The following is a 7,892-nucleotide window of genomic DNA, read 5'->3' on the forward strand; positions in this document are numbered from 1 at the left end:
AATGAATGCACTTACAAATCCATTTGGTGTGTATATTAAAAACTTCTCTACTCTATTTAAATATATTTTCTATAGAATATTTTAATGTCATAGCACAATGGCACTTGCTAGGCATAAGCACAATGACTGCATGGCGATGGTACTTCAAATAGATTCTTTGAATTCAAAAATGATCTCTATCCATCTAATATGCCACCAGCTACTCATGAAATTCAAAGAATAACATCAAAAGAAACAGGCAAGTACACTTCAATGTGAATTTAAAATTCTACAACTTTATTTTTAAAAATTAAATAAAATGTACACAAGATTATTTTTAAGTAAATAAACCATACTATGAGCCAGAAATCTAGAAAAATGATAAATATAAAAACTCTCATGTGAAGGCAAATGTTAAAGAGAATCCTGTTTGATTTTATTCTTTGAGTTTTGGGAAGCCATTTTTCTGACAATGCACAATAATGTACTCCTATGTTATAGAAACATCAGCTATACTATTAAATATTTAAAATTAATTGACTTTTTTGGTCCATTGGTGATAAATGAAGAAGGCAAAAATGTAAATAAGTAACCAAAGGAAATTTATAGGATTTATAATTTGATTTATCTTTTGGGTATGATTTCATTACTTATCTTTACTATTTTATTCCCCCATTCTATTTTATAACAATATTTATGTGTGATTTTAAGAATTTGTCTTTCTGTTATCCATCTGCTAACCAATTGTCTAACATAAAATTAGCATATTCAAAAATTATAATGACAATAAAGTGGTCCAATATTTCTTTGCTTCCATAGCTACCTAAAGAACATTTATTAGCCCAACACTTCATGTGCTCATAAAAAATTAAAAAGCCAGTTATGAGCTTGCTACAAATCTGGCCTTTTGGCACAAGATTCATGATAGTAATAAATGTAGCATCCTCACATTATCACTGAAAATAGTATCCAATATTTATTAAAATTTCTAGTTACTTGGAAAACTAAAATAAGAAATTTCTGGTTATATTTTTATAAATTTTTAGCAACATGGGAAATTATAATGATATTATAACATCAATATCCCACCTGTGCTTCCAAAGAAAACCTCTCTAGGATTCTTTAGCATAGTAGGATAACTATGATTGACAATAATTAATTAAATATTTCCAAATAGTTTGTATAGAGGATTTTGGATGTTTCAAATTCAAAGAAATGATAAATGTCTAGGGCAATAGATGCTGGTTACCTTGATTCGATCATTATACATCCTATGCATGTACCAAAATATACCCTATAAATATGTACCACTACTATATGTTAATTAAAATATTAATGTATTTATAAAAATACAGCAGAGATACATCAAGTATGATTGAAATGAAAACAGATAAATATAACTACAGTATGATGAATGCAGTGCATGACACTGCTACATTATTATATGATCACATTTGAAATGTCACATCTTTGATAGGTTCAATGATTTGCCAGAAATGTTAAATAAAAATCAGTCATTTTCCAATAAAATTAAAATAGTTTCAACAACTACATATGAATTTATTTTAATATAAAATTAAAAATATGATCATGAAAATTTCATGTAAACTTGTAATCCCAATGACTCGGGAGGGTGAGACACAAGTTCCTGCCAGCCTCAGAAATTCAGTGAGGCCCTCAGTAAATCAGGCTCTGTCTCAAAATGAAAAGAAAACAATTGAAAAGGCCTGGGGATGTAGTTCAATAGTAACACACCCCTGAGTTCAAGCTCTAGTTTCAAAAATACAAAAGTGGAAAGACAAAATTACATGTGATTTTCTCATTAAAATCAGAAACAAAACAATTCTGCACCTGACCTTACTTACTATTTCTAATCCATGTCTGAGCAGTGCACTCAGACCTCAGATGTGGAATTCAAATGGGATTTAATTGAAGAGCAAAACAGCAAACAAACAAAGAAAAATGGAGAATGGAGAGAAAGAAAGCAAGGTAGTAAGGAAGGAAATATTATAAACACACGACTTAATTGACACATCAAAACACAGAAATCATAGTAGAATTTATAAGGAATTTTTCCAGAAAATGAGAGATAAGTGTTAGGTGCTTATTGTTCCTAAGGAACATGGGTTTTTTTTGACATAACATTTTCAAAATTATGTGTTTGAAGTGATTATTTGTGACTAAGCTTCTGTGCCATATAATACTATATACTTCAAAAACTCAATAAATTATCATTATTTGCATGCAAAATAACTTCATACTTTAATTAGTGACAGCTTTAGATTTAATAAAGAATCTGCTCCCCTGTCATCCCTACTTTAATACTCTGACTTTAGTAGAACTGAAGTATCTGCATCCTGCAAATAATAAATTAAGTAAATGAACACAGCCATTAATGAATAAAAAGTGGAGAAACTAATGATTCATGAAAAACTTTTCTAAAGTATGCTCTGTTGACTGTATTTCAATTGAATTGTCATTTCCATGTTGCAAATCAGTGGAATTTATATAAAAACTGTTAACACTTGTAAAGAAAATGACTTGGGTTCTATTGAAGACATTAGGTAAAATTAGAGGCACTGAATTAGTAAATCAGTCTAATAGAAAATATATTTATCCCCAAAATATTTAGCCACTTGTAGGGCATGGACATGGAAAATCGGAAACAGGCAGTGGAAATGAAGTCGGATCAGAGTACCGGACTCCTTAGAGGGACAACTGATGAAACCATCATAGAAATCATGAATGCAGGCCAAAGTGGATGAGGTCTGAGGCATGGGTGAGGAGACAGAGGGAGAACTGAGATAAAGCTAATCTGGTAAATTTACATCAAAGAAAAGCCCTGTAGTTTTTAATCACTTTTAAACTCTCCTTTTTTCTGAAAATGAAGAATATTAGAAAATGGTTTGTGGGTTTTTTTGTTTGTTGTTTGTTTGTTTTCCCTGTACAAAAAAAATGTAACACAATCTTAATATAGAATGTCACATCCTTAATAGGTTAAATGATGGAGAATTAGCTCTTCTGAATTAGGAACTTTGTTTTCAACTTGCCAGGAAATCTCATAGCGTTCTATAAAAAGTACTCAACTATGTAGAGAGTACAAATTAATTTATAAGCTCTCTACAATATCTGAAATAACCAGGGATACATTATAGGTTTTATATATCCTATGTATTCTAAAACAACTACATGAATTAATTTACATAGCAAACAAAAACTGTATACTATTAATATGTAATGTTCACAAAAATGTTGTCACTATTTCTAAAAGAATTTTCAAATTATTCATATTTTAATTATAGTACTAACATTATTTTCCTTTCCTTGAAGATGGCAGTCGATTTAATTCATTCTGGCTGAGAAAAATACAAAAATGGACTTTCAATTTTCTATGATTGTTTAATATAGTATCCCTAAATACTTGCTTCAATGACAGAAATCGTTAAACAGATTTTTGGTAGATATTTCAAGATAGAATATTTCTATATTAAACATATCTCTAATCCCTTATAAATCATCACTAATGATAACTATTTCAAATAAATAAGAAAAGACCATAACAGAGAAAATACACTGAGTAGACTAACAGATTATGTATGATTGTTTATCATTAGGCACAGTTCATTAAACCTATTAAATCTATTTGTGTAATTGTCAGCTTTCCAACACTGTGACAAAATACCTAAGGAAATCAACTTAGATTAGAAATATTTATTTATTTATTTATTTATTTATTTATTTATTATTTTTTTACTTGAGTCAATATGAATTTTTATTAACACACATTTGTCAAAGTCTGTACAAACAAAAACATTCCTGTGTTTTAAAATGTCCAATATTACAAACATACAAAGAAACAAAAGGTGTTACCAAAAGTTAGCTACTCAATTTCATGGCAAAACAGTGTCATGATTTTTAAAAATTAAAATTTCAAGACTAAGGATTCTTCTTTCCCTTTTAAGAACTTATGGAAAGTTAGAAAATGTGTGGGTTTGCTTTATATTAAATGCCAAGACCTTAAAAAAAGATTTAGTATAAAACTAAATGTTTTTATATTATCATACTTCAGATAACAGAGTTTCTCAGTCTTTAAAATTTAAAAAAAAATGACTGTCATTTTTCTCAATCTTTTCCCCATAGCCAATGCAAATGCATCTAAAAAATATTATCTGACAGTTTACCTAAAAGCTTCTCATTCAAAAAGTTACAAAACTATTTAACACTGCTGTTCCCCTTCCTTAGAAGGGAAAATTACATCCCCTACCAGGGCGATATCTAAGCCACATGGTCCACTGTATCTCTTAGCAGAAGGAAGCCACCCTTTCCACATCTCTGTCCAATTATGTGCATGGCTCCACTTGTGAGAATGCTATCACAGATTATAGAATATCTGCTTTTAACAAGCTAAATTTACTGCTACAATTTTGGTAGACTGAGACTACAAATGTCATCTGCCCTCACCATTACCTTTAACTCTAGTACCCCCCTGCATTAATAATTCCAGGGTAGTTGATTTTGTTACTTCACAGCACATACTATACACATCCCCAACTTCTTTAAAAAGACCACATAAAGTACCTGAGAGTACAGCTAAAAATACATGTCTATCCCTTTCCTGGAAAAGTGAATCTATGTGCCTATTGAGATAAGAAGGGAAGACAGGCCACACATATCTCTGGCTGATGCCAAACTGCTTCTGAGAAGCACATGTATTCAATACCTTTCCATTAAAAGCAGGGAGTATACAGACTGGGGTGGGTGAAGAGAAATAGGAAGAAAGTACAATGATATTATTTCTCCCACTAATAGTCCATACTTGAGCAGTTTGTACTGATCCCAGAGTGTCCTATAGTTGAACCATTTTGAATCTGCTCCTGTTTAAAAAAATGTTTTCTGTCAATAATAGCCCAGTATAACAACTTATATAGGTAAAGGGTATTTAAAAAAAAAAAAAAAGAAGTGGCAGTATGAGAATTTAAAATCAATTACCTAAGAATAAAGGAAGTGGGGGAGGGAAATGTCCAGTACAACCTGGACAACCTTTCTTTCTGCCCTTACTTAAAAAGACAGAGTGTTCAAAATCTTTGCAACCTCCCTTAAGTATCTCCTTTAAATGATCTTCCAAGAAATCCTCTAAAAGGCACTTAACTCCAAACGTATACATTGAAATTATTTCACCTTAGTAATCGGTTTTTAAGACTCTAAAGTTAACAAGAAAGAAAAGATCTGATGCATTTTCTAAAAGCTAGAGAATAGGACTTTTTTCCCCCCAAGAGGCATCGCTTTTACAAGAACAACTAGCTAGGCTACCATTATTCTTTTATCAAGAAAAAGTTTCTTTTTTAAAAAAAATAAATAAAACTCTGGCTATACATAGTACAAAGTTCATACATAATATACCTGGAAAAAAACCCAAGAGTAAACCCTGAAGCAAAAGATTTATTGGAGAGAGAAAGCCTCTCTCATTGTACCAAGTCTTAAGGTGGCAGTTTTTAAAGTTAGAGGGTGGCAGTGATATACAATTAATGCCAAACTATTTGCTCATGGGTATGGCAGGATGCAAGGATGGACATAAAAAAATCATTCTGCACATAACACTGAGCAGTGACCACCACAAAAGAACAAAGAGTAGAACCAAAATACATAGAGAAAGAGGAAAGGGAAGAAAGGGATAGAAGGAAGAAAAGGGAAGGGAGAGAAAAAAAGAGGAAGAGATGGTAGAAGAGGAAGAAAAGCATAGAAGGAGTAGTGAGAGAGAAAGAGAAGGAGATTGAACCTGAAATCCCAAACACTCAAGCATGCAGTCATAACACAGCACAAACTAGATGTTTCCATTCAGCTCACTGCAATCACACAAAGAAGGATAACAGTAATAAAATAGAGATTCTTAAGAAAGTTTGCAATTCCCAGAGAACAGCCAGGTCTCCAACCCTAACCCAGGATGACCCCATCTGCTGTTGCTGAAGAACCTCCTGCAGTCTGTCATGGAGAGGTAATAGCTCCTGACTTTTCTGACTTCTTGCTCTTGGACAAGGCAGCTGCCTGTTTTAGGAGTTCTTGATTTTTGGCCTGCAATTGTTCTGTGACTTCTTTGTGCGTTTTCTTCATTTGGTTCATTTTTGCCCTCATCTGAGATTCCTGGTACTGAAAATCAGCCTTTAACTTGGTAATCTTTTTTTCTTTCTCTAAGATCATTTGATCCTTTTAATGCAACATCTTCTTCAGAGTAGCTACCTCTTCTTTCAGCTGAGCAATGATGACAAAGTGGTCAGTGCCTGGTGAATCCAGAGCCAGGTCTGGGGAAAAGCTGTCTCCATTTGTTGTGATTGAATCAAACTTGGATTTTTTCTTTGGGATTTCATTTTCAATTGAAGATGTAGAAAGTGTTTTCTGGCTGTTATAATGGCTACCACCACTCAGGCGGCTGTACTGCTCCTTCTCCTGGTGGCCTGTACGAGAAGAGCTGTTCAGGTGCTTCCTTTGCTCTTTGGTCTTCTGGAGAACACGTTTGTATGAAAGTGTGCACAGCCAGCATAGCAATTTCCCATCTACCTTCTTTCTATCATCTTTCCTGTCAAACGCACACTGCTGCTTGCACTGCTCACAAGAATATGGTGGTCCATACTTCCTTGAATTTGTGCAACGTTGGCATTTATTGCCAATAAATGCTGTAATTATGTTGCAATACTGACAAGGTTTGGGCATTCCATACAACTGCACATTCTGAGCACATTTCTTGCAAATTGTATTGGTTTTGCTCTCCTGCTGGTACTCAGTCCTGCAGTAGGTGCACTTCACAACTGGGTGTGCAATCCGACATTCCTTGCACAGCTGCTGCCCCTGAGACAGCACCTCGAAGAGGAAGCGCTGGTGGCACTTGGTGCAGGCGTAGAGCGCCACCATGTCCGGCCCTAGCCGTGCTCACCGCCCCGTGGGCCCGGCCCGCCGCTTTATCTGACAGTCTGAGGTACAACCTGGCGGATATTTATTTATTTTTAATATTTATCTTTTTTAGTTGTAGTTGGACATAATACCTTTATTGATTTATTTATTTTTATGTGGTGCTAAGATCGAACCCAGGCCCTTGCGCATGCTTGGCAAGCGCTATACCACTGAGCCACAACTCCAGCCCTAGAAAAAATTATTTTGACCCATGGTTTCAGTCCATGGTCATTTGGCTCTGTTGTTTTTGGATTTATGGTGAGGAAGAACATCAGAGATGGTGTGGCTGACTGAAATTGCTTGTCTCATGGTGTCCAGAAAGCAGAAAGAAATGGGCCAAGAATAAGAGGTAGTCAGTAAGGGCACACCCCCAAGTAATAGGGGACAGACAGACATAGACATGATTGGATGAGACCTACCTTGCTGTCCCCCACATGGTTTCACTTTGAGGAGCATAACTTACCTTTAGCCCTACCTGATTTAAGTCCACAGAATATGTTACATCCCCCAGCGAACTACCTATTATCTGCAGAAGAAATGTTAACAAGAATAACATAAGTTATTCTGAAGTGGGAAACTTTTGTGACCTTTACACAGACCAAATCCCAGAACTCAGGGAGATAAGAATAATTCCCCCAACCACAAAATCTGTAAGAACAGATTCTAATTAGAACCTGTCAGCATGGGACAAAGTGAGAGAGTTGTCATGGCAGTGGAGACTTGAAAGTGTGATGTCATCCTACTGCAGTCAAATGTTGAAAGGTGGATCTGGATGGAACTCTCTGGAAATGTCCCTGGAACTCCATTAAAACTGGAGGTCAGGAGAGGTACACCATTGAAGCCAGAATTAGACAGGCAGTATAGATAGGTAAATCAAGTCAAGTCGGATCAAGGAGTGCAATTTCCTAGAAGCTGGAGACTGCCCCCTGAAGGATTGAAATACCTTAAGAGCCTTCCTCCACCCTTATCAA

General features: G+C 34.6%; 1 pseudogene; it reads right to left on the reverse strand.

Annotated features, from left to right (window-relative positions):
* Positions 1-5,402: 5,402 nt before the first annotated feature.
* LOC144373775 (protein FAM76A pseudogene) lies at positions 5,403-6,882 on the reverse strand (annotated as a pseudogene).
* Positions 6,883-7,892: the final 1,010 nt, after the last annotated feature.

This window comes from Ictidomys tridecemlineatus, unplaced genomic scaffold, assembly GCF_052094955.1.
Source record: "Ictidomys tridecemlineatus isolate mIctTri1 unplaced genomic scaffold, mIctTri1.hap1 Scaffold_48, whole genome shotgun sequence".
Classification (NCBI taxonomy): Eukaryota; Metazoa; Chordata; class Mammalia; order Rodentia; family Sciuridae; genus Ictidomys; species Ictidomys tridecemlineatus.